General features: G+C 41.8%; 3 non-coding genes across 3 annotated transcripts; 1 reads left to right on the plus strand and 2 right to left on the minus strand.

The window, feature by feature from the left end:
- Positions 1 to 5147: 5147 nt before the first annotated feature.
- On the minus strand, positions 5148 to 5219 carry TRNAA-AGC (transfer RNA alanine (anticodon AGC)). Its single transcript has one exon. It is a non-coding gene; the product is annotated as a tRNA-Ala (tRNA).
- Positions 5220 to 11828: 6609 nt separating this feature from the next.
- TRNAR-CCG (transfer RNA arginine (anticodon CCG)) lies at positions 11829 to 11901 on the minus strand. Its single transcript has one exon. It is a non-coding gene; the product is annotated as a tRNA-Arg (tRNA).
- Positions 11902 to 16609: 4708 nt separating this feature from the next.
- On the plus strand, positions 16610 to 16682 carry TRNAK-UUU (transfer RNA lysine (anticodon UUU)). The gene has a single exon. It is a non-coding gene; the product is annotated as a tRNA-Lys (tRNA).
- Positions 16683 to 26013: the final 9331 nt, after the last annotated feature.

The raw sequence follows: 26013 nt of genomic DNA on the forward strand, positions 1-26013 counted from the left end.
GTGAGTAGGTAAAGGTTGTCCAAGTGTAAGGTGGCACTCAGCGCTTTGCCTCGCGAACACTTAAAACATAATTTGGAGGCCAGGCGCGGTGGCTCAAGCCTGTAATCCCAGCACTTTGGGAGGCCGAGACGGGCGGATCACAAGGTCAGGAGATCGAGACCATCCTGGCTAACACGGTGAAACCCCGTCTCTACTAAAAATACAAAAAACTAGCCGGACGAGGTGGCGGGCGCCTGTAGTCCCAGCTACTCGGGAGGAGGCTGAGGCAGGAGAATGGCGCAAACCCGGGAGGCGAAGCTTGCAGTGAGCTGAGATCCGGCCACTGCACTCCAGCCCGGGCTACAGAGCAAGACTCCGTCTCAAAAAAAAAACAAAAAAAAAAAAAACAAAACAAAAAAAACATAATTTGGATGACTGAAGACAGCCAGCTCTCGTTCGCTGGAACAGCTTACAGCCTGCAGCAAGCAATCTACCAAAAGGTTTTAAAGGTTAGGTCTTGGCTGTGTGCGGTGGCTCACGCCTGTAATCCCAGCACTTTGGGAGGCCTAGGTGGGTGGATCACCTCAGGTCAGGAGTTCGAGACCAGCCTGGCCAACATGGTGTAAACCTCTTCTCTACTAAAAATTTAAAAATTAGCCGGGCGTGGTGGCCGGCTCCTGTAATCACAGCTACTGGGGAGGGTGAAGCAGAAGAAACGCTTGAACCTGGGAGGCGGAGGTTGCGGCGAGCCGAGATCGCGCCCCTCCAGCCTGGGAAACAGAGAGACTCCATCTCAAAAAGAAAGAAAAAAAGGTTAGGTCTTGGGTTTTGGCAGCAGTTATTTTTATTGCATATTAAATCGACTTTCACAGGAAATGTACACAAAATATGTAATAGAAAACACCAAATAACTATGTAATAGAAGACACCAAATAATCCCCCCTCCCCCATTCCCCAAACCAAAACATCTAGCTCAAGTAAAAATCTCAGAAGCATTGCCAAATAGCGTATTTAAATCATTTGCTTTCTACATTTCCTCGATGAACTTCAGGGTTTTTTGTTCTTGAGTCTTTAAATGAATTAATAATACTTCACATATCACTGCACCAAAGGCTCCAAAGACAGGTGTGGCCAAAGGGGTGTGGATGAGGAATAGGTCTAGATAAAGTTGCCTGAATTTCTAGAAAGAAACACTTGTTAAAGAGTCAGTAAAAATTATGGTATATCATTGTTCTGCACTTTCTTTTCCGTACAAATCATGTGTTGGTGAATGTATCAAAATCGATATCAGTTTTCTTTGTCAAAGCCTTTGCATGCTACCTTTTGTATTAGAAAAGGAAGTTTTAAATGTGAAGTTGAAATTCCAAATATAGCATCAAATTTCCTTTGTTTAAAAAAAACCAAGAGCGTGCTCCTCCCAGTTCCTTAAGGAGCAGGAGAGGGAGCAAGGATGAATCACAAGCTCAGTTTTCTCTGACACCCAAACCCAGTTCAGAGGTTTTAACCAGCTAAGTCACAGAGTCCCCTGGCAGGGCTATCCCCACCAGGTATGTTACGGTCATGCTGCTGTCTGAATTATTTCTGGGCAAAGACAAAATAATAGACCTTCTTTCTCTTGACTCCCAATCCTTGCCTCCTGATTGACCCACAGGGTCGCCAAATTAGTGAAAAACAGCTTGGACCACCTTCCATTTTGCCAAGCATGGATTCTCAGGGCCTCTTTTACCTCTTGCTGTTTGTAACCCTACAGTATTTAGTGTGGAGCCCTCAACACACCTCTCAGGCAGCTATCAAAAGCCATGAAAGACAAAACATCCCCATGAAGCAGTAGAACTCTGGCCATTGTAATCCATGAGGGAATCCATATTTTGGACACCCCTTTCCAGCAAAAGGGAATAGCTAAGCCCTAGGACCTCAAAGCTTCACACACAAACAAGCCTGGCCAAAGTTAACTCACCTGGCTTCAGGTTGGAGCTCCAGTGTGTTTCTCTTTCTCCAGGTAGTCTCCACCCTATCACAGATTTCTCACACCATTGCACCAGGGCCCCTGAATTTTCACTACTTCTGACTTTCCGCCCAATTAGAAATGCTAGGAGGAGGTACAAAAAAGCGGAACTCAGAAAGTTGTCTGGGTAAATCTACATCCAGATGGAAGAAGAAAACAAGTCCCAAATGAAAACCTATGTGTGCTTTTCTGCCTTACCCACAGAAAGGTCTGTACAGCGTTGTTCTGGATTCCCGCTGTAACTTAAAGGGAAACTTTCACAATGTCCGGAGCGGTTGATGTCCTGCAAATGGAGGAGGAAGATGTCCTTAAGTTCCTTGCAGCAAGAACCCACTTTGGTGGCACCAATCTTTACTTCCAAATGGAACAGTACATCTGTAAAAGGAAAAGTGATGGCATTGCTCTTGCCATTGCTGCCATTGAAAACCCTGCTGTTGTCAGTGTTACATCCTCCAGGAATACTGGCCAGAGGGCCGTGCTGAAGTTTGCTGCTGCCACTGGAGCCACTCCAGTTGCTGGCTGCTTCACTCCTGGAACCTTCACTAACCGGATCCAGGCAACCTTCCGGGAGCCACGGCTTCCTGCCGTTACTGACCCCAGGGTTGACCACCAGTCCTTCACGGAGGCGTCTTTTGTTAACCTACCTATGACTGCTCTGTGTAACACAGATTCTCCTCTGTGCTATGTGTACATTGCCATTCCACGCAACAACAAAGGAGCTTACTCAGTTGGTTCGATGTGGTGGATGCTGGTCCCGAAAGTTCAGCGCCTAAGTGGCAGCATTTCCCGTGAACACCCGTGGCAGGTTATGCCTGATCCCTGCTTCTACAGAGATTTTGAAGAGCTTGAAAAAGAAGATCAGGCTGCTGCTGAAAAGGCTGTGACCAAGGAGGAATTTCAGGGTGAATGGGTAGAAGCAACCACTGAATGGTCTTAAGCTATTCTTGCACAGGCTCTTAGACAACATGGAAATAAGGTTGACGGCAAATAAACGTCAGTTTCAAAGAAAGAAGGAAGGAAGGAAGGAAGGAAGGAAGGAAGGAAGAGAGGGAAAGGAAAGGAAAAGAAAAAAGAAAAGAAAGAAAAAAGAAAAACCTAAGTGTATGCTGTCACAATCACTGCTCTAGCAAACTCTTCAGTGGATCATCATGATCAGGAAACTCAGCAGCGCCTTTGTCTCAGGGAAGCTGCAGTTCCGTTCCTGAGACCTACAAAGAAACACATAGGAGGCATTTAAGTTTAAGTGACTTAAACTTCTGTTACAACCTCTTTACTCTTACCCCGTGCTCCTGGAGAGATTCTGAAACCTCAACCATCACGATGGCACAAATAATAGACACTTTCCTCTTGTTGTTAAATTTTGGAGTGTCCAAATATGCCCACATAAATTTTAGGAGGTAATCCTAAACCATTGTGCCTTCTCTTTTACTTTTAACTTTTTCTTGTTTGTGCAAAATCTGTATCTTCCTGAATACGTGAATAAATTAGGTATCAACTTCTTGGTTCCATCCCAAATTTGTCTCCTGTCCCCACCCCCGCTAGAATTAACTGAGTGAGGCTCAGTTGTGGCTGGAAAGTCACTGAGATGGGGGTTTAGAGGCAAGGCGACATTTATAACATAGTCAACCAGAAACAACCTCCAATAAAGAGTCAAAAGGTTTTAGACTGGAATGTAGTGTTTCCTGAGCCTGAGAACTGCCCTGAGAACTTCACTGGTATTCCCGTTTGTAACTTACAGCTCCGTAGTGAACCGATAATCACCGGATAGGGGGAAAGATGGGGATCTTTACAATTGAAAGGTCTCCCTCAGATGATTATCATTCAGGCTTGAGAACGCCAAACTAGAAAGTGGAGCTGCAGAAACTGTAGTGAGCTGAGCTGCTGGGGGAAATTTAGGCAGGAGGAAGCAATGGAACCGAATCAACGGGAATAGGAGAAAGTGGAGGTGAAGCTGACAAGAGGTGGTGAAGAAAACCAGTGGGGAGATAGGAGGAGGCAAGTGGTTGCAGAAGAGGAAGGGACGAAGGAGAGAGCTTGAAGCCAGATCTTTACAGAGGCCCAAGATTTGGATGGCACTGAAAGTGCCCGTATTGCCAATGTCTCCTAGGCTCCTCTATAATGTTTTGTTTTGTTTTGAGACGGAGTATCGCTCTGTCGCCCAGGCTGCAGAGCAGTGGCGCAATCTCGGCTCACTGCAACCTCCGCCTCCCGGGTTCAAGCGATTCTACTGCCTCAGCCTCCCAAGTAGCTGGGATTACAGGCGAGCGCCACCACGCCCAGCTATTTTTCCTATTTGTAGTAGAGACAGGGTTTCGCCATGGTCTCGAGCTCCTGAACTCAGATAATCCGCCCACCTCGGCCTCCCAATGTGTTGGGATTACAGGCGTGAGCCACCGCGCCCGGCCCCTCGGCTCCTCTTTGGCTGTAGGAAACCAGAAGGTCTTTCCATCCTAAGGGAGGTGAACTACAAGTTTCTGTTCCACAGGAAAACATAACCCTTTACGTCCAAGACTGATACCTCTTTGAGAGCGACCTGCGGCTTTTTCCATCTCTGAAAATAATTTTCTCAACTGTGTATTTTGAAAGTCTCGGAATTTCGCCAAAAGCGTCTTTCTTTCGGACAAAATTCTAAACATTCCTTCTTTAGAGAAAGCTGGGATCACAGCGCTCCCATGACTAGTGATTGGACCCACCTTTTGCCGCCCAACCAAGATTCTGTGAGTGGTGGAAATGTAAGGGGAGTATGAGGAAAGGTGGCGGGGAGGAGAGAAATCTAATGGATGTTTTTCAAGGGCAATTTTGTTTTTCTTTTCTGTCTTCCCACCCCCGATTTCTTAATAGTATTGAGAAACGGCAGCAAAGGAGAACGAGTCTTATATGGCCGGCATGCCTGTTGCTTCACTGTCAGGGGATCTTGAATAAGCAGCTTCTCTATTTCAGTAAATGACTATAAAGCTGTGCTGAAGCAGTCAGGTTGGGAGGCTGAAGGGGTGTTAGGACCCATAGTACAAATGAATGACTACCAAATGGCTTACCTTCTCTGTGAGTAGAAAAAACACAAGCTAGGGTATGCACAAAGGAAAAAGAAAAGACTGAAACGAAGTATTCAAACACAAGTATTCAAACACTGAAACGAAATGCTCAAAGTATAAGAAAACGCTCGTGGAGGTGCTGGGGATTGAACCCAGGGCCTCATGCATGCTAAGCATGCGCTCTACCACTGAGCTACACCCCCACTTAGCGTTGTTTTTTCTTATCGGTTTATTATATAGTGTTATCTAAAGGTGAGGGCTTAGGTGTGATACGTTAAAGTCCACTATGTATGACTCCTGTTTCTGAAATTTCTGAATGGAATCTTGTCTTGACGCTGTGTCAAGAGGAGAAAGGCATTCTGGACGGAAAGACCCTTGGATCCTCCCGTCATCTATTTCAAGGACTGCTTTTAGCCAACTGTCTGTGTCAGTTTCCATCCACCTGGAGCGAAGTCCCAGGATTGAATCTTCTCGTATGCTTGTATGTGTTCAGATTCTCTCCTTTTTAAAAAAAACCTTCTCTGCCTATGAAGCTGCCAACACACACACACACACACACACACGGTTGTGCCAGAGAATATAAAGACTAGTTCTGTGAATGCTGCAGAGAAAACCTAGATCCAGGTGAGGAGATAAGACAAGACGTAGCAGAAGAAAAAGCTTCTTCACAGTAAAGAAAACAATCAACAGAGGAAAAAGGCAAACTATGGAATGGGAGAAAATATTTGCAAATCATTTATCTGATAAGGGATTAATATACAAAATACATTTTTTAAACTGCTACAAGTCAACAGTCAAACACACACACACACACACACACATACACACACAAACTTAAGATCCCAAATAGCCTGATTTTAAAATGAGCAAAGGACTTGAGTAGACATGTCTCCAAAGAAGACATACAAATAGCCACTAGGTATGTGAAGAGGTGCTCTTAACATTTCTAATCAGCAGGGAAATGCAAATCAAAACCACAACAGATATCACCTCACACCTATTAAGATGCCTGTTATTAAAAAGAACTCAAAAGATAAGTGTTAGTAAAGATGTTGAGAAATTGGAACCCTTCTACAACTGTTGGTATCTAAAATGATGCCACCACTATGGAAAATAGTATGGAGTTTCTTCAAAAGATAAAAATAGAATTACCACATGATCCAGCAATCCCACTTCTGGGTATATGTCCCCAAAAAAATCGAAATTTGAATCTCAAAGAAACATATACACTCCCATGTTCACTGCAGCATTATTCACAGTAACCAAGATAAGGAAACAATCCAAATGTCCATTGACAGATGAGTGGACAAAGAAAATATGGTATATACATACAATGGAATGTTATTCAGCCTTTTATAAAAAAAGAAATTCTGCCATTTGCACCAGCATGAATGATTAACCTGGAGGACATTATGCTAAGTGAAATAAGCCAGTCACAGAAGGACAAATATTTCATGATTCCACTTATATGAGGTATCTAAAATAGTCAAACTCATAAAAGCAGAGAACAGGATGGTGATTGTCAGGGACCAGAGGCAGAGGGAAATGGAGAGTTGTTGCTCAGTGAGTTAAAATGTTAGTTATGAAACATGAAAAATTCTAGAGATCTATTGCACAACATAGTGCCTTCAGTTAACAATACTATAATGTACACTTAAAATTTTGTTAAAAAGACAACTCTCATGTTTAAGTCTTCTCACCACCCATGCACATGAAAGAACACAAAGAAACTTTTGGAGTTGATAAATGTGTTTATTACCCTGATTATGGAAATAGCATTATAAATGTATGCATATGTCCTCACTCACAAATTGCTTACCTTCAACTTGTGTAGGGGTTTTGCATATATCAACTGTACTTCAATAAAGTTGTTATTAACTCCTGAAAAACAACCATGCAAGCAAAGACAAGAGGTTAATTCACAACGCTTGACAAAAACAAAGAATGACAAAGGTGGCAGTTTTGCACATGGTTGCGTCCAACATCTGGATTTGGAAACGTGGCAGCGGCTTCATCAGCGACTCTACAGCTCTGTTTTTTTTGTTTGTTTGTTTTTTATAGAGATGGGATGGGGGGGCGGGTCTGTCTTCTCCCTATGTTGCCCAGGCTGGTCTTGAACTCCGGGGCTTAAGCGATCCTCCCTCCTCGGCCTCCCAAAGTGCTTGGATTACAGGTCTTTGCCGCCAAGCCTGGCTAGCTCTGGTTTTAAAGACAATACAAAAGAAGACGAAGACAGAGGACTCTTTCAGAGCAAATTTTTTTGAGCAAGGAGGAAAGCACAAAGGAAGCTGGGCTCAACCTGAGAAAACCAATTCAGCCTTTGTAAAACCTTCCCTACTCCCGCACGAGTGAAAATTTCATCAGTCTCTGAAGTGCAGAAAGTAAACTCTTTCTGCCTTTAGCCAGAATGTGGTGCGACTGTTGAATCCAGATACAAATATTGGAGAACACTGTAAACCTGGCAGGGGTGTAAGGGAGAGTACGGAGAAGTTTATCCCTAATCTACAGGTTATGTTCTTACTAATACTAGAAAGGCAAGTGGCTGGGAACTGAAAAGATCTGAGGAGTGGATGCAAGGGAAGGCTTTGAGAAGGAAGGAAGGGCTCTTGGCGCCGGGAGGGATGAAACTGAGTGGAGGAGAGACGATGCAGCGGAGAATAATGCAGAAGAAAAATCGGGGATGCGTCTTTAAAGATGGATAGTATTGGGACAACCGCGGAGGAAGAAAGCAGCCATGCGCCGCGTCTCTGCCAAGCTTTCTCTACGCTCTGGGGAAGAGAGAAGGCTCTAGGGGAGTGGTTTCAAAATGTGTATCCCACAAAAGGATACGGCTCGTGTTGTCCAAGATTTTGTGACTGTGAGAGTGCCTCGCTGCACTCTCCATCGCAGGAAACAGGCTGAGCATTTTCGAGGGCCTATGGTTGAGTATTCGTGGAGCAGTAGCCCCTGGTATTGGAGGTTTGAGGAAAGTGACGTTGTATCAGTTCTCATGTGGGAGCAGCCTGCAGCTTTGATACAGGCAGCAACTGTTTTGTTTGTGCTTCTTTTTGTTTGTTTATTTTGGCATGTTTGAGTTTAAAACACAAGAGAAACAATGAGGAAGAAAGGTTAAGTAGTGACTGAATGTTTGGGGTTAGAGTGGATACCCACTAAAATCATCGCACTTCTGGCTAGCTCAGCTCGAAATGCATCAGGCCATTCGTCCGGAAATTTAGGAAGCACGATGCTGTTCTGAAGTAGATACTTCCCATTTTCCCATACTTCTTTTTAATTCATACTTAACAGGCTACTGAACCCAGCTTTCTCCTGGAGCAATCGGTGGAGTATTTGCGGTGCGGTTTGCTACTTATATACTCTTTTGTCTCGGCGGGTTTCTGAAGAGCAATATTTGACAACGGGGAAAGTCGGATTTACAGAGAGCTGTTCATTCAAGGCTCTTTTCTGCCCTATTGTCAAGTGGATGAACAAAACACTGACTTAAGATATGAGGAGGATCGCACAGTGTTGAGAGTGTAAAAAGTGTTAAGCCAAAACATAGACATAGTCTGCTCATAATGTAAATTATTATTATTATTGTATTTATTTGTTTATCTATTTATTTTTTGAGACGGACTCTTGCTCTGTCGCCCAGACTGGAGTGCAGTGGCGCGACCTCAGCTTACTGCAAACTCTGCCTCCCGGAATCAAGCGATTCTCCTGCCTCAGCCTCCCGAGTAGCTGGGCTTACAGGCACCCGCCACTACGCCTGGCTAATTTTTGTATTTTTAGTAGAGACAACATGTCACCATGTTAGTCGGGCTGGTCTCGAACTCCTGACCCCAGGTGATCCACTCGCCTCGGTCTCCCAACGTGCTGGGATTGATTACAGGCATGAGCCACAGCGCTTGGCCATAAATTTATTAATATCATCAAAAATTATTGGTCAGGAGCAGTGGCTCACACCTCAAATCCCAGCACTTTGGGAGGCCAAAGCAGGAAGATCAACTGAGTTCAGGAGTTAGAGACCAGCCTGGCTAACATAGTGAGAGCCTGTCTCTACAAAAACAAAAAAAAAGAAAAATTAGCCAGGTGTGGTGCACACCTGTGGTCCCAGCTACAGCAGAGACTGAAGCAGGAGGATTGCCTGGGCCTAGGGGTTTGAGGCTGCAGTGAGCCGTGCTTGCAGTGCCAATGCATTCCAGCCTGGGTGACAGGGCGAGACGTCAACTCAAAAAATAAATAAAATAAACTTTACTTTAAAAAAAATTACTGAAGGAACAGCCAGAGTGTCTCACGCCTGTAATCCTAGCATTTTGGGAAACCAAAACATGAGAACTGAGTCCAGGAGTTTGTGCTCAAGTAATAACAATAATATCAGCACTCAATCTTGGTATCTTAAAACTTGACATTTAAATGAAATTTTAATTTGAGTCAATTAAGAATACAATATTCCACTTTTGCATAATTAACCATGAATTCACGCAGCAAATCGAAATTTATTTATTTTATTTTTATTATTATTATTTTTTGAGATGGTGTCTCACTCTGTCATCCCGGCTGGGATGCAGTGGCATGATCTCAGCTCACTGCAACCTCCACCTCCCGGGTTGAAGTGATTCTCGTGTCTCAGCCTCCCGAGCAGCTGGGATTACAGGCGCAGGCCACCACATCCAGCTAATTCTTGTGTTTCTAGTAGAGATGGGGTTTCGCCATGTTGTCCAGGCTGGTCTTGACCTCCTGACCTCAGGTGATCCGCCGGTCTCGGCCTCCCAAAATGCTGGGATTACAGACGTGAGCCACCATGCCCGGGCCGAATTGGGATTTAGCACCCACATTTATCTTAACTCAGTAGTTCCTAAGTAAAAGAAATTTGTAAGGCCGGGAGCGGTGGCTCATGCCTGTAATCCCACCACTTTGGGAAGCGGAGGCGGGCGGACCACGAGGTCAGGAGATAGAGAACATTCTGGCTAACACGGTGAAACCGCATCTCCATTTAAAAAATTAGGCAGGCGTGGTGGCATGCGCCTGTAGTCCCAGCTACTCAGGAGGGTGAGGCAGGAGAATCGCTTGAATCCGGGAGGCGGAGGTTGCAGTGAGCCAAGATCGCAGTTCTCACCACTGCACTCCAGCCTGGGCGATAGAGCAAGACTCCGTCTCAAAAAAATAAATAAATAAATAAATAAATAAATAAATAAAGATTTGTTTGTATGCCAATCTAGGAACAATTAATTCACACCCATCTCTACTTTGAACCACCCAAAAGACTGATTTACGTGAATTTAATTTCACTTCAGAATTAATTAAACTCCTTTGCACGTCCTGTCTTTTTGTTTTTGTTTCTTGCTTTGTTTGCCAAGAGACTGCATTTGCGCTTGTAGTTCACCCCTGCTCAAGCAAGACATACATTCAGTTTTGTTTTTTCAGATGTGAGTAAATGCCTCTTTTCCTCAGCAATATAGGGTTCTGTGAGATTTCTTAGGGGGCCCTGGTTCATTTTGCTGATAGGGTTGCCAGACTCTTACCGTGATAATAGTGCATTCTTTGAGCACTTTGTTTTTAAATTCTGGCCACCCTTCAAAACTATGAGGTTGAGTGAGTGTCCCAACCACATGAGTTCCAGGTTATTGTAATTGAGCCTTTATCACTACATTTTGATGAAAGGTTTTCCTACTAGGATTTGGATTTGTGACCTTCAGATTTTTGTGGAAATTTATTAGCAATGTTTGACTCTCGAATTTTGAGAGCCCAAGGAAAGTTTTTGATAGAAACTTCCTTTTCTTGGTGATATACTCTCCTTGATTGTGACTTCTTCCTCTTCTTCTTCCTCTTTTTCTTCTTCTCTTTCTCCTTCACCTTCTCCTCGTTCTCCTCCTTGTTTCTGCTTTTATTAACCAAGGTCTGGAACGACTTTATTTTTCTGTTTACCGTTTTATTTAAGCTTGTGTTGAGAGTAATAAGGAAATGGTAGAAATCAGAGAGAATGGCATAGGCCCTGTAAGTCACCATCATCTTTAATGTGGATGTTAACCCGTACAAGTACCCCGTTAGAGTTGCATTTGCTTTCTAGGGCAAAATCTTTGCTGTAAGTTTTTTTGAACACATGACTGTGTATATTTTTAAAAAGTCATTTTTATTTTATAGAGTATAATTGTCAAACAGTCTTAGATTTACAGAAAAAATTAGAAGATATTAGAGTTCCCATATACCCTGCACCTAATACTCTTACTATTATGATAGTACTTACTATTAAGATGGTAGTTTTCTGCCTGGCGCAGTGGCTCACGACTGTAATCCCAGCACTTTGGGAAGTCAAGACAGGCGGATCACTTGAGATCAGGAGTTCGAGACCAGCCTGGCCAATATGGTGAAACCCCCTCTCTACTAAAAATACAAAAATTAGGCGGGTGTGGTGGCAGGAATCCTAGCTACTCCGGAGGCTGAGGCAGGAGAATCGCTTGACCCCGAGAGGCAGAGTTTTCAGTGAGCCGAGATCAGCACTGCACTCCTGCCTGGGAGACAGAGCGACACTCCGTCTCAAAAAAAAAAATGTACTTTTTGTGTTGTGTTTGTTAAATTCATGAAACAAGCAGGACAAGACCATAAATTGGAAAAACCAAGCCAATTCCAAATTACGAACGCCTCCGGTAGTACCTACCGCCACAGACAAAGTGCACTTTAATAATCAGTACACACCTTGCTTACTGGGTTCTTGCTTTTCGTCAATATCCTTCCCTCATTTCAAGTTTCCAAAGGCTTTTTTTAAAAAACCGTCTTGCAGAAAGCTCAAGGAAACATGCAGAAACTAAAGCTATTTCCTGACAATAGTAAGGACACGACCACGAAGGGACTCGAACCCTCAATCTTCTGATCCGGAATCAGACGCCTTATCCATTAGGCCACGCGGCCGCACGCAGGTGTTGATTCTCAAACATGAAGACCGAAGTGCGGTGGGGAAACGTTGAGTTTCTGTTTTCAAACCTTTAACTTCGCAATTGGAGATTTAACAACCTGAAGCGGGGCGGGGAGAGGCGGGGGAGGATGTGCGCAGGAGGAATAAAACTCCACCCAAAATTCCTAATAGCAATTCCTTAGAATTATAAACTGGGAGATGATCAGAAGTGACATCTTTGCCTTCTTTGAAGACTCTCTTCTGTAAGTTACTAATAATGATGATGCAAATTCGGGTACAGAAATACAAGCCAAGAACTCAAGTCTGCAATGAAGGAGTGGACATGACAGCGTAAGAGGGAGCATCATTGTTTGATATATTTTAACCTTTTCCGTCTCAAAGATACGATGGTGCTTTCTCCAGGGAGAAAAGCCTGTAAGCTCAAAGAAGAGCTCCCCTGGAACAAAAGACACTGGAGACCGTAAGAGGTGGGAGGTAGGGAGGGGGACAAGGATTGAAAAACTGCCTGTTGAGTATTATGCTCACCACCTGGATGATGAGTTCAATCGTAACCCAGAGAGCGGCAACACGCAATACACTCTTGTCCCAAACCTGCACTGTACTCCCTGCATCTAAATAAAAGTTGAAATTTAAAAAAAAAAAAAAAAAAAAAGCTCCCCCTTGTCAGAAAAGCCCCAAGCATTTTGCCTAAAGGTTGCTTGCTCTAAGCTCACCTTTGGATTGATCCACAAAACAATCTAGGACGACTTTTTGTGACCCTTTCCCCAGTTATGTCCCGTATATTGATAGGGTAGGAAAGAGTAAAAAAAAAAAAAAACAAGTTTGTAAAGTAAACCAATTGCAAATTCCCTCAGTTTTCGCGTGGTCTTGGCTTCGTAGAAATGAAGAGCTACTGGGAAGAAACTTTCATTTTTCCAGTGCCCAGTCTTACCTCCTTTCCCGAGAGAGATGCATCTCTCAGCCCTTAACTTGTCCTGGATCCCTTGTACACCATTTTCTCCAGGTTTCTCCAGTCAAAACTCAAGAATTGTTTTAGGCCATATTTTGGATGGTATATCCTATGTGCACTAATTTATCAAGTAATGACCCATGTATGAGACCACTGAACGCTAGTTCTGGTGCCGGAGTAGATGAGTCTGGGTAGACCAAGGAAATGTCTTCTACTGTTTCCTATGAAACCGATTTAGTTAAGTCCCTTTCTTTCTCGGGAAGCGTCCTATGAGGGGTATTAGATTGAATAATGGTTTCTGGTGTGATCCAGTTTGGGGAGGCTACTTACTCTAGTCAATGCTGAAGAATCCAACTCCACTTTGGGCAAGATGCCCTACCAGGACTTATGTTCCAACAGACTCAAACTTATTCACGTGTTTTGAGATTGTTCTCAGTTTTGGTTCCTCACCTTCTCACTAGTGGATGTTGTGCCCAAAGAAGAGCAACCCAAAATCTCAAAATCTAACAAATTTAAATAAATGGGCATTTTTTTGTTCAGTCTGGAGGAGGAAAAGTTAACTGGCAGACATAGACAGCAATTAGTAAAGTTGGCACAGTTAGTAAGATTGGCATACTGAGCAAAACCGTCAAAAATTATTTATTTATTTACTTTTTCCTGCTCTTTGCGGAGCAGGGCTACCCTATAGAAAGTGTGTCCAAAGTAGCCTGAAATTTCTTTCTTCAGGAGGATGCTAAAAAGGATTGGCACTGAAATTTGAAAGAATAATACTAAGAAGCTATTAAATTGTATAAAATGTTTGTTTATACCAGTGATACCACTTCCTCTCCAAAGCCTTTCAAAGTTTTCTCTGGTGCCTTTTGATTTTTATCTGATGTGTTCCAGGCAAGATTCCTTTAAAATTTTTAAACATTTCTAACAAAAGCGTTTTGTAAGGAATCCAAGAGAAATTTGAAAGCATGATATTCTTAATCTCTCTATATCAATCTGTCTAGATAATTTCACTGAAAAAATGGATGGGGGAGGGTGTCTGTAGATAAAGGCTTTTATAATTGAGCTTTTTAAAAAATAGCATTTATTGATTTATTTAAATGAAACCAGACAATCTGCCAAGCCCCGAATCAAATTGGGGGATGTATTAGACCTTTAGACAAAGAATCTCCCAGTGTAGCTACTTTAGCCATTTTACAAAAACTCATAATGCATGACCCTAGTAATCTTCTTAACTTAGAATTTGGAAAACTCAGCATTTCCTGTGAGGTGTGATCCAGTGTACAACAAACGTTCACTCACACACACAGAAAGAACTAAGATTTGCAGCCTTTATGGTTTGGTTATTGACCTGACGTGTGTGTGTGTGTGTGTGTGTGTGTGTGTGTGTGTGTGTGTTGGGGTGGGGGCTACTGTGAAAGGAAAGGATAAAGAAAACTCAGCCAATAAAGGTTTTCTACTCATATATCTATTTGCCATTCTTTTGTCTATATGTCTTTTAAAAGAAGACATACAAATGTCTTGATCATCAAATAAATGCAAATCAAAACTAAAATGAAATATTATCTCACCCAAGTTAAAATGACTTTCATACAAAAGACAGGCAAGGATGTGAAGAAAGGAGAACCCTAGTACACTCTTGGTGGGAATATAAATTAGTACAACCACTGTGGAGAACAGTATGGAGGCTCCTCAGAAAACTAAAAATATTACCATATATTCCAACAATCCCCCTGCTAGGTATATACCCAAAAGAAAGTAAATTAGTATATCAAAGAGATATGTGCACTCTCATCTTTATTGCAGCACTATTCACAATAGCCAAGATTGGGAAGCATCCTAAGTGCCTGTCAACAGATAAATGAATAAAGTAATGTTGTACATATACACAACGGGGTGCTATTCAGCCATGAAAAGAATGAGATCTTGTCATTTGCAAAGTGGATGGAACTATGCTCTGTGCAGGAAACACGAGAGGGGAGAAGAAAAGACATACACACAATACCTTTAAGGGTAAATAACATTTATCCCACATAAATGGCAACGCAGATATAATAAACAAATGATATAATAAGCAAATTGCAATGGGAAGGGGAGAAGAGAAAAGATATATATATGTATATAGTAAATATATGTATATAGTATATATATATGCATGTATATAGTGCATGTGTGTGTGTATATATATGATGAAGGATTCATCACCAGACCAGGAAGCAACAGCCCAGGCTCCAGAGTCAGCCACTCATCCGTAAACAGAGAAGGAGAGGCCTCAAGAAGCTATGGTGCGGTCTGGGACCCTAGCTCTTTTTGTAACAAGTTGTTTGGCATGAGGCCCAGTCACAAGGGCCCTTCGTGACTGGGCTCAAGGAACAAGAAAAGGTCAACTTGTTTTTGAGATTGCCTGTTGTTTTTCAATAACTTACGTGTAGGAATAGATTGAAATAGAGATTTCTCCGAAACAACACTGGATGAACACCTCAAGGGGCTCATACAGCCTGTTCCAGGATTTGGTGACCATTGTTTGTGTCCATGTTCAATTGAGTTCAAATTTAATATGTAACTTTTCCTCCACAAACTAGAGGACATTATGTTAAGCCATGTACAGAAAGTAAAACTTCACATATTCTCTCTCATTTGTGGAAGCCAAAAATAAAACAATTGAACTCATGGAGACAGAGAGTAGAATGATGGTTACCAGAGGCTGGGAAAGGTATTGGAGGGGGCAGTGAGATGGTTAATGGATACAAAAATATAGTTAGCATGAATAAGATCTACCATTTGATAGCACAACAGGGTGATTATAGTCCACAACAATTTATTGTACATTTAAAAATAACTTAAAGATAATAACTGGAACGTCTGTAACACAAAGAAATAATAAGGTGTTGAGGCGATGGATGAGGTGATGGATGCTTCGTTTAACCTAATATGATTATTACACATTGCATGCCTGCATCAAAATATCCCATTTATCATATATACATATATATGCTATGCACCCATACAATTAAAAATTTAAAAAGATCCATAGATGAAGGAAAAAATACCTTTACAAATTAAACAAGGAAAAAAGAAGGAAAAGATCCATTATTAATTACTGCCTTTGTCTATCGGTGTTTGGAGAACGAATATCTGGCAGAAAAAGGCTTGCTGTGTTTAACATCACTATTTTTAAAACCTTTAGACTGTGACAAGCAAAAACGGCACTAAATGCTAAACCAAAAGACGCTGTTACACGCGGTTTTCCCTCTCTGGCCAGCCAGACTGCCGGTCTGAGGTCCACTTGACAAAGTGACACCTGGCTGGCAATTTCATCCACCAACAGGAAGGGGTCCGTTATGGAATGTTCTCTTGCATCTTCAAATTCTTCTTCCTTCGTCTCTCTTACCCTCTGCCGGCAAAGGCTTCAAGAAAGACATACAAGACAATACTGAGGGATACGAACAAAAGTAGCTCCACTGTTGCCTCGAGAAGTTTAGGTTGCAGGTAATTGGCGGGAATGAAACCCTCTGTATCTAGCAACTCCGCAGTGCTTTGTGTAGAAGACACCTCATCTCAGGTTATGAAAGTCTGCAGAAAGGAGATGTTTAAAAGAAGAAAAGGAAAATGTTCCTAGCGGTCATAATGTCTCTCTTAAGCAGGATCTTCGAAATGAGGAGAATTCAAGTAACGTGATTTGCAAATTGCAACATGAAACATAAAACGAACGGAACAAATGGAGAAATCTAGATTAGATACTCCGTGGACAACATCGTACGAGGGCCTATGTGGCCCAGTCAGTAGAGCATCAGACTTTTAATCTGAGGGGCCAGGGTTCAAGTCCCTGTTCAGGCGAATTCTTCATCTGTTTTACTCTAGATCAGGAGTCCCCAACCTTCAGTACAGGAACCGGGTACAAGGCAGCGTGGCAGGAGAGCCTGCGAAGCTTCATCTGCACTTAAACAGCAACTCCCCCATCGCTCCTATGACCCCCTGAGCTCCCCCTTCCTCCCAGATAAGCGGAGGCGTCAAATTCTCATAGAAGCCCAAACCCCAATGTGAACTGTGCATGAAAGGGATCTAGATGTGGGCTCCTTATGAGAATCTAATGCTTGATGATCCGTCACTGTTTTCCATCACTGCCAGATGGGACCGTCTAGTTGCAGGAAAACAAACACAAGGCTTCCAGTGATTCTACATTATGGTGAGTTGGATACTTATTTCGTTATATATTACAATGTAATAACAATATAAATAAAGTGCACAATAAATCTAATGTGCTTGAATCATCCCCGAATCATCCCCCCAACCCCTGCTCCCTCATCCATGGAAAAAATTGTCTTTGATGAAACGGTCCCCCGTGCCAAAAAGGTGGGGAACTGCCGCCCTAGATAGTTTATACCAATTAAGCACAGGAAAAGGTTCAGATATTGTTTGTACAGTCACTAAAACTTTACTACTTTATACATCACAAATGTGGAATGATTTACATCATGAAATTACTAGCCCTAAGGGATTGCCTTAGTAAAGTTGTTTTCCAAACACCAGAATACAGAAATCTAAACTATTTTAGAGACTGTTGACCTGGAGATTTGCATTTTTATGTATTTTTTAGAGAAGAATCTCCTTCAACAGTTGACTGAAAACAAAATCAATCAAAATTTCTAAACTCTAAAAACAGATAAAGAGATATTGAAAACAATAAAAGAGACAAAACACCTTACCTACAGAGAAAACAAATTTGCATATTAGTGGGTATCTTATCAGAAATCGTAGAGGTCAGAAAGAGTGGCACAACAGTTTTCAAGGACCAAAAGAAAAGAATTGCTAATTCTGAATTCTATATCCAGAGAAAATATCCTTTAGAGCTGAAGAAGAAATCAAGACATTTTCAGAGTAAAAAAAAAACTAAGATAATTAGCTTAGCAGAATTATCCTGTAAAAAATAGCTAAATTTCTCCAGACAGAAAAGAAATGATAAAAGAAGAAATAATTGATATCAGGAAAGAAGAAAGAACATGGTAAGCAAGAAAAAAATGGGTAAAAACAATACATTTTCCTTTTCCTCTTGAGCTTTCTAAATTATGTTTAACAATTGAAGCATAATTTAGAAGGTCATGTTACACCTTCTAACATATTAGAACATGACCAGGCACCATGGCTCACGCCTGTAATCTTACCACTTTGGGAGACCAAGGCCAGCAGATCATGAGGTGAGGAGATCAAGACCAGCCTGGCTAACATGGTGAAACCCGTCTCTACTAAAAATACAAAAAATTAACTGGGCGTGGTGGCACACACCTGTAGTCCCAGCTACTTGGGAGGCTGAGGCGGGAGAATCACTTGAACCCGGGAAATGGAGGTTGCAGCAAGCCAAGATCACGCCACTACACTCAGGCCTGGGTGACAGAGTGAGACACTGTCTCAAAAAAAAAAAAAAAAAAAAAAGTATAACATGGTCCAATGTAGTTCTAAATGTATGTAGAAGAAATAATTTAAGACAATTATATTACAAGTGGGAGAGGCAAAGTGACAAAAAGGGAGGTAAAGATGAGACACACCACTTTAACTGATAAAATAATGATACCAGTACACAGTGATAAATTAAACAAATATCTTGTAATACTCAGACAAATCACTAAAAGAGTTATATAAAGAGATAATTTAAAAACACTACACATAGGCTGGGCACAGTGGCTCACACCTGTAATGCCAGCACTTTGGGAGGCTGAGGGGGATCACCTGAGGTCAGGAATTTGAGACCAGCCTGGCCAACATGGCAAAACCCTATGTCTACTAAAACTACAAAAATTAGCTGGGCATGGTGGCACATGCCTGTAGTCCCAGCTACTTGGAAGGCTGAGGCAGGAGAAAAAAAAAACAAAAAAACAAAACCACACACACAAAAAAAACACTACAGATAAATGACAATGAAATTCTAAAAAGTATACAAGTAGTCCATAAAGGAGACTTTAATAAATAAATACATACATACATATCCTAAGAAAATGGCAGTAACAGGGTACAAATAGAAAACAAACTGCTAGATTTAAACCCTAACATATCAATAATTACATTAAATGTAAATGGTCTAAAGGTACCAATTAAAAGACAGAGATTAACAGCATAGATTAGAAAATATAATCCAACTACATGTTGTCTACAAGAAACTTATTTCAAATATAATTTTACAGACAGGTTGAAATTAAGAGTATAAAAATATATAACATTCAAATGTTAATTAAAAGAAAGCAAAAGTGAGTTTATTAATATAATATGAACTTTATTTATCTTTTTTTTTTTTGAGATGGAGTTTCACTCTTGTCACTCAGGCTGGAGTGCAATGGCGTGATCTCTGCTCACTGCAACCTCTGCGCCCAGTGTTCCAGTGATTCTCTTGCCTAAGCCTCCCAAGTAGCTGGAATTACAGGCATGTGCCACCACCACTGGCTAATTTTTGTATTTTTAGTAGAGACGGAGTTTCACTATGTTGGCCAGGCTGGTCTCGAACTCCTGACCTTAGGTGATCTACCCACCTCAGCATCCCATGGTGCTGGGATTACAGGTATGAGCTACCACGTCTGGCCTAATATAAACTTTAGAAGAAAGAAAAATTTTAAAAACCCACCAAAAAGGCGTAACAATCCTAAGTATGTATAAACCAAAGAGAGTTGCAAAATATGTAAAGAAAAAAAGAATTAAAAAAATAGACAAATCCACAATTACATTAGAGACTTCAACACTTCTCTCATAATAATCGATAGAACAACTAAACAGAAAATCAGCAAGGATATTGAAGAACTCAAAATCATCTTCAGCTAACAGAATTCAGTTAACATTTAAAGAAGAGTCCACACAAGAAAAGCAGAACACATAGCAAGATAGAACATATCCTGGGCCGTAAAACAAACCTCAGATTTAAAAGAATTAACGCATATGGTTAAAAAAAAACCCACTGAGATAGAAATGTATACCACTAACTGCATACATTAGAAAAAAAAAGTCTCAAGTCAGTCATCTAAGCTTTTACTTGAAGAACCCAGGTGGAGAAAAAAGCAAAATAGGCCGGGCGCGGTGGCTCAAGCCTGTAATCCCAGCACTTTGGGAGGCCGAGACGGGCGGATCACGAGGCCAGGAGATCGAGACCATCCTGGCTAACACGGTGAAACCCCGTCTCTACTAAAAAATACAAAAAACTAGCCGGGCGCGGTGGCAGGCGCCTGTAGTCCCAGCTACTCGGGAGGCTGAGGCAGGAGAATGGCGTGAACCCGGGAGGCGGAGCTTGCAGTGAGCTGAGATCCGGCCACTGCACTCCAGCCTGGGCGGCAGAGCGAGACTCCGTCTCAAAAAAAAAAAAAAAAAAAAAAAAAAGAAAGCAAAATAAACCCAAAGCAAATAGACAAAAGATAACAATAAAACCAAGAGCAAAATTCAATGAAACTGTACACAAACAAAAAAAGAAAAACAAACAAAAAGCCAGTTCCAGTTCCTTTAGAAGATCAATAAAAGAAGACCTCTAGTAAGACTGAGAAATTTTAGGAAGATAGATGACACAAATTACCAATATCAGGAATAAAAAGAGGATATCACTATAGACTCCGCTGACATCAAAAGGATGTGTTTTTGGATGATTTCCTTTAAAAAACTTAGCCTGGTGCGGTGGCTCACACCTGTAATCCCAGCATTTAAAAACAATTAGCCGGGCGTGGGGGCGGGTGCCTGTAATCCCAGCTACTCGGGAGGCAGAGGCAGGAGCATCGCTTGAACTGGCAGGTGGAGGTTGCAATGGGCCGAGATAGCGCCATTTCACTCCAGCCTGGGCAACAAGAGTGAAACTCCGTCGCAGACCTTTTTCTCCCCCTTGTAAGGTTGGAGCATTCCCAGTCAGGAAACAACATTTCTCCACTCTAGGTTTATCCGGCCTCGCATCTCTCCCCAGCTGGGCCCAGCCTCAGCCTATGCTGCAGAAATGTTTAAAGTCGAACACGTAGAGAAGGAAAAAAAAAAAAAAAGGAAAGTGATGTGGAAATTAAAATAGCAGCTACATATGAATCTCAACATAGTGCTTAAAATGTGCATAAACGAGACTAGAAGTGCCCTGCACCTTTGTGAAAAGTTCATTTAGAAATAAACAGGAGAGAAGGTGGAGAGGAGCCGAGCAACAGCTGGTGGGGAAAGGGAAGAGACAGGCTAGGGTTAAAAAATGTAGGAAAAGCATCCTCAAGATTATTAGGAATATATATATTAAATATATATTATTATGACATGTATATGATATATATATCATGATTATATATAAGGATATATTATATCCTAATAATACAAGTAAATAATAATATACAATATAACTTGCTAAATAATATAAATAAATATATTTTATAACTATCTTATTTATTGTATAATATTAACATATTATTAATATAATATTTTATATATCATATGTAGTATGATATATTATATCCTAATATATAAAAATAATATTAGGATAAGGGAATACTATTGTTGCAGTAAACTGAGGAACAGAGAGACCAATATGGGAGAACAGGAGGATATTTATTTTAAGGTACACACCGGCTGAGTGGATTCACATCCAAAAAGCTGAGCACTGGCCGAACCCGGTGGCTCATGCCTGTAATCCCAGCACCTTGGGAGGCCAACGCGGGCAGATTACCTGAGGTCAGGAGTTCAAGACCAGCCTGGCCAATATGGTGAAATCCCGTCTCTACTAAAAATACAAAAATTAGCCGGGCGTGGTGGCACACGCTTGTAATCCCAGCTACTCGGGAGGCTGAGGCAGAATTGCTTGAGCCCAGGAGGCGGAGGTGACAGTGAGCCAAGATCGTGCCACTGCACTCCAGCCTCCCCGACAGAGCGAGACTCTGTCTCAAAACAAAACAAACAAACAAAAAAAGTTGAGCATTGAACAAAGACAGAGCAGGAGTTTTTATAAGCAAAACAAAGGCAGTTAATCAAACAGTGCGTAACTTCTGGCCTCGCAGCTGTGTCCAAAGAAAAACAAGAACTGGCTAAATACAGACATTTGTAAAACAGTTATGCTTAAGAAGCCAGGGAAAGGAGTAACAGTATAGGAATTTGTCTTTCCCTCCTTTGTTTCCCTTCAGCCTTGCTCTTGAGTGGGTAGAGGGGAAGGGGATGTCTGGAACCCATTCTTTTGGCCTTGGCTTTTCCGACAGTGTTATCTTATAACTGTCCTTGAAGTGAGCTACTAAGCAGAGGAAAACTTGTTTCTTTTCTTTTTAACCCTTGCCTGTTACTTTTCTTGGAGTGAATGAATGCATATTTATTTTTAAATTTCTGCCTCACTATGAATAACTCTTTACACACAAACTTGACAATTTAGATGAGATAGACTAATTCCTTGAAAAACACAAATTAACACAACTAAATATGCAATACATTTTTTATAACCCTGTAACTATGAAGGGAATTAAATTTGTAACATTAAAAAAAAAAAATCAGGAATCTGGCCGGGCGGGTTGGTTGTAATACCAGCACTTTGGGAGGCTGAGGCGGGCAGATCACCTGAGGTCGGGAGTTCGAGACCAGCCTGGCCAACATGCTGAAACCCCGTCTCTACTAAAAGATACAAAAATTAGCCGGATGTGGTGTCAGGCGCCTGTAATCCCAGCTACTTGGGAGGCTGAGGCAGGAGAATCGTTTGAACCCGGGAGGCGGAGGTTGCAGTGAGCCGAGATCACGCCATTGCACTCCAGCCTGGAGGACAACAGCAAGACTTGGTTAAAAAAAAAAAAAAACAAAGAAAAGAAAAGAAAAGAAAAAAATCAGGAATCTTCGAATCTAAGAAAATTTCACTAAAGAATTCTAAGAAGTGCTTAAAGAAGCCAGGCGCGGTGGCTCATGCCTGTAATCCCAGCACTTTGGGAGGCCGAGGAGGGCAAATCATGAGATCAGGAGATTGAGACCATCCTGGCTAACACGGTGAAACCCTGTCTCTACTAAAAATACAAAAAATTAGCCGGGTGTGGTGGCTGGCGGCTGTTGTCCCAGCTACTCGGGAGGCTGAGGCAGGAGAATGGTGCGAACCCGGGAGGCGGAGCCTGCAGTGAACCGAGATCGCGCCACTGCACTGCAGCCTGGGCGACAGAAGGCGACTCCCGTCTCAAAAAAAAAAAAAAAAAAAAAAAAAAAAAAAAGGTGCTTAAAGAATTAAAACAAGGTCTACACAATCTATTCTGAAAAAACAGAAGAGGACAGAAAACTTTCCATTTTTTTATGAAGGTAATAGTATCCTGTTGCCAAAACCAGGTAAATACAGTACAAAACGATGGGTATTGGTGCTTACTTACCAAAATATTATCAAATAGAATTCGGCAATATATAAGAAGCATTATACACCGTGACCAAGTGGGGTTTATTCCAGAGATGTAAGACTAGGTAAATTTAGAAACAATCACTGCAATCCACCAGGTTAACAGGCTAAAAAATAAAATCACACAATCGTTATCACAGTAGAAAAAGCATTTGTCAAACTTCAATAGCTACTCATGACAAAAAGTCTCAGAAAAATAGGAATAGAGAAGAGCTAACACTGCACATCACATTAAAAGACAGAATGTGTGTTAGTCCGTTTTCACACTGCTATGAAAACACTACCCAAGACTCGGTAATTTTTTTTTTTTTTTTTTTTTTTAGATGGAGTCTTGCTCTGTAGCCCAGGCTGGAGTGCAATGGTGTCCTCTCGGCTCATTTCAACCTCTGCCTCCTGGGTTCAAGCAATTCTTCTGCCTCAGTCTCCCGAGTGGCTGGGACTACAGGCGCAGGCCACCATGCCCGGCTAATTTTTGTATTTTTAGTAGAGACGGGGTTTCACCATGTTGGTCAGGCTGGTCTGGAACTCCAGAACTTATGATCCGCCCGCCTCAGCCTCCCAAAGTGCTTGGATTACCGGTGTGAGCCACTGTGTTGGGCGAGACTGGGTAATTGATAAAGGAAATAGGTTTAAGTGAGTCACAGTTTCACATAGTTGAGGAGGCTTCAGGAAACTTACAATTACGGCAGAAGGGAAATGGGAAGCAAGGATCTTCTTTACATGACAGCAGGAGAAAGAAGTATGAGCAAAAGAGGAACTTGCCAAACACTTAGGAAACCATCAGATCTCATGAGAACTCACTCACTATCACCAGAACAACATGGGGGAAGCCACCCCCATGATCCAACCACCTCCCACCAGGTTTCTCCCACAAAATCAAAGGAATTAAGATAATCATTTAAAATCTAGGAGGAAAAAACAATCCACCTGATTTCAAGACTATTGTATTACACTGGTGTATTCTCGTACTATTGTATTATTGTATTATTACTACAGTAATTAAGACTGTATAGTATTGGCAAGGAGATAGGCATGTGGATTAATAGAGAGAATGGAAAAATAAACCTACACAAATATCATCAGCTGGTTTTTGACAAAGTTGCATAAGTAGTAATTCCATGAAAAAAACATAAGTCTCATGACTTCACAAAAGTGAACTTAAAATGGATCGCAGATATGAATGTAAAATGTAAAACTATAAAACTCTGAGGAAAAAACATGGAAGATAATCTTTCCGATCTAGGGCTAAACAAATAATTTTACAGTTGACAGTGAAACATGATCTTGTAAAAGCTGGTTCTTTTTTCCTCCTTTCCTCTCCTGCTGTGTCAGTTGCTTTGGCTGGTACAAATAGAGGCTGATCAAATAGAAACAGAAATAAGAGAGCACTAAAGGCAATGAATTGGGTCATGTTGTTACTTTTTATGTGACAAACAAATGACAGAATCAGTGGTCAGGCGCAGTGGCTCATGCCTGTAATCCCAGCACTTTGGGAGGCCAAGGAGGGCAGATCACCGGAGGTCAGGAAGTCGAGACCAGCCTGGTCAACATGGTGAAACCCTGCCTCTACTAAAAATTAGCCGGGCATGGTGATGCACGCCTGAAATCCCAGCTACTCAGGAGGCTGAATTAGGAGAATCACTTGAACCCAGGAGGCGCAGGTTGCAGTGGGCCGAGATCAGGCCACTGCACTCCAGTCTGGGTGATACAGTGAGACCCTGTCTCAAAAAAAAAAAAAAAAAAAAAAAGAAAGAAAGAAAGAAAAGAAAAGAAAAAAAAGAAATGAGAGAAAAGGAAAGAAAGGGAGAGATAGAAAGAGAGAGAAAGAAAGAGAAAGTAAAAGAAAGAAAGAAAGAAAGAAGAAAGAAAGAAAGAAAAGAAAGAAAGGAAAAACGGAGAAAGAAAGAGAAGGGAGAGTAGAATGTTAAGAAAGGAAAGAAATAAAGAAGATTGGCTCGAAAGAGTCTCCTGGCTCACAAGAACTCTGGTGAGTTCTTCTACAGGAAAATCAGAGTCTCTTGTGTGTGACCACCAAAAGCACCTAAAATATTGACCGCGTCAAAGAGATAATAAATCCACCCCCACCCCTGATGTAAGGCAAATACAAACCTCACTGACTTTCCTAGGTGGTTTGAGTTTTTGATTGAGAATAGGTAGGGAACTCCAGGAACAACTCTTCCTCCTCAGCAGGAGCCTGGCCCTGGACTCCCTTCTTAAACCTCTAAAACAGTGCTTCTCAAACTTTAGCATCAGAGTCACTTGAGGGCTTATTCAAACACAGGTGGCTGGGCCCCACCCTCAGCAATTCTGATTCAATAGATCTGCTGTTGGGCCTGGAATTTGGCAATCTGCTTGTAGCACCCTAATCCCTCACCCCTTACTCTCCTGTGCAGTGTCCACTGTGACTAACGTGCCACTATTTGCTTAAAGTGCCTGGAGAGAAACAGTGGATAGAAAGGGAGAAAAAAAAAACAAGTATGAAACGAAAAGAAAATGTCTGCATTGCCTTCCTTCAAAAAAAAAAAAAAATGTATCTTATAACAAACATATGATTGGCCCCTGGGGCACACAGCCAGTCTTCAGCTAAGCAGGTTTCACCAGACAATATCCCTCCTGTATGCTGGCTATGGCTATTTTCACTAACAAAAGAATCGAGAAGTAAGGACAGACTAGCCTGATAGAGTGTTTGACTGGTGGACTGATGACAAATGTCGTACTCTGTTGCCTCTCAAAGACACTTTTGATTCAACAGCAAACGTATACACAGAGGACAGCAGTTTTGAAACATGCAGCATTGGAAACCCCTAAAAGGTGTCATCAGTAGATAGGATTTCC

Source organism: Macaca thibetana, chromosome 4, assembly GCF_024542745.1.
Source record: "Macaca thibetana thibetana isolate TM-01 chromosome 4, ASM2454274v1, whole genome shotgun sequence".
NCBI classification, from domain to species: Eukaryota; Metazoa; Chordata; class Mammalia; order Primates; family Cercopithecidae; genus Macaca; species Macaca thibetana.